This window comes from Mirounga leonina, unplaced genomic scaffold (genome assembly GCF_011800145.1).
Source record: "Mirounga leonina isolate KUSES-001 unplaced genomic scaffold, KU_Mleo_1.0 Mir_273, whole genome shotgun sequence".
NCBI classification, from domain to species: domain Eukaryota; kingdom Metazoa; phylum Chordata; class Mammalia; order Carnivora; family Phocidae; genus Mirounga; species Mirounga leonina.
In genome coordinates this window covers 1-1684 of record NW_023270653.1, presented here as the reverse complement: position 1 = coordinate 1684, position 1684 = coordinate 1, and the positions used below count along the sequence as shown (strand labels likewise).

Sequence of the window (1684 nt, the reverse complement as noted above, 5' to 3'; positions counted from 1 at the left end):
GAGAGGAACTGTGCCCAGAATGGCTTCTACACACGGCCTCACTCATGCCCACTTGGGGGCATGTACGTGAGTTGAGGCTGAACTGAGTTGAGGTCTGGGGGAGATTGGGATGGGTGAGCATTGTTTCACGTGGAGGGAGCCAGGGGGCAGATGATGTTAGGTGTAATAGTGTCTCCCACCACCACCCCACCCCTGCCTGAGAGCTCCATTTCCTGACCACCAAAACCCGTGAGCAGGTTGTCCTGCGTGGCAAAGGGGACCGTGAGGATGTGACTGAGGTAAGGATCTTGAGATGGGAAGAGTGTCCTGGCTTCCCCAGGCGGGCTCCATGTAATCACAAGGTGCCTGGAAGAGGGTGGGAGGCGGGTCCCAGGCAGAGAAGCTGCAACCACAGAAGCAGAGGTCAGAGCCACAGGGTCCTGTCGGGAGCTGAGGAATGTGGGCAGCCTCTAGAAGCTGGAAAAGGCAAGAAGGAATTCTCCCCTGGGGCCTCTGGAAGGCAGGCAGCTCCGTCACCTCTTGGTCTGAGCCGCAGAGGACCCATGTCACACTTCGGACCTCCAGGACTGTAAGATCGTACATGGATGCTGTTTTAAGGGACTAAGATTCCGTAAATGTCTAGGGCAGCAGAGAGGCGATTAAAACAGACTTCTGGTGCTAGTATGCTCTGTCGTGGGTACTGAAAAATCCTGTCGCTCCCTGCTCCCCAACGAAACCCTTGAAAGACTCCACCCCCCCCCCCCCCCCAATTTGTAACCCCAGCCCTGGGACTCGGAGTCGGCCCCGCCGCTGCCCAGCTGTCGCTTTGGGGAACAACTTGACCAGTGGGCCACTGTCTCCACGGACACGCTTGTTTCCCAAACGCGCTGGGTCTGTGTCCAAGTGACAAAAGCCTCGTGCCCTCTCTGAGGCTCGAACTCAGGACCTTCAGATTATGAGACTGACGCGCTGCCCACTGCGCTAAGAAGGCACCTGCCCGGTCCCGCCGGAGCGCAACCAGTCCTGCTAAGCCGCTCCGGTTCATGTGCCATTTCGGAAAAGCTCGCGTTGGTCCGACGTCGCGCACCCGAAAGAAGAGCGTGCGCTGGGCCGAGCCCCTCGCCCTGATGGATCCGAACCGTTTCCGGAGTTTACCCTCCATCACTCCAACGGGGGATGCGCCCACGTCGCCGGGAACACCGCTCACTCCCGGGAGACCCGGGCTGGCTCGGTCGCGTGGCGCACGGCTCCGCGTCACGCGCGCACGAGGGGAGGGGCCCGAGCCGGGCGTGCACGGACCCCCAGACCGCGACAAGGACAGGCGCCGCCCGGCGTGGCCCCGCCCCGCCGCGGTCCCCTCGCCCGCGACCCGCGTCCCCCCCGCAGCACCCCAAGTCCCGCATCGCGCGCCGCGGCGGGAACGGGGGCCCGGGGGCGGTGCGACCCCCGAGCAGCGGGGGTCCAGGTAAGACCCCCCCGGTGAAGCGGAAAATGCCCGAACCCTCTGGATCCGAGTGCCACTCTTCCATATGCCCGTTATGAAGCTAGGGAAAACGATTCCCTCGGCTTTCTCGCCAATGCAAGTTACTTCGTTTGAAAAGCTCCGTGAGCTGGAAAATGGGATAACATCGCACACTATTACTTCCAAGACGGAACACTCGACGCAACCGTTGTTCAGTGAACTCTCCGGACTGATACGAATAAT

At 61.3% G+C, this 1684-nt stretch overlaps 1 non-coding gene across 1 annotated transcript; it reads right to left on the bottom strand.

The window, feature by feature from the left end:
* Positions 1 to 897: 897 nt before the first annotated feature.
* TRNAM-CAU lies at positions 898 to 970 on the bottom strand. Its single transcript has one exon. It is a non-coding gene; the product is annotated as a tRNA-Met (tRNA).
* Between the last annotated feature and the right edge of the window lie 714 nt (positions 971 to 1684).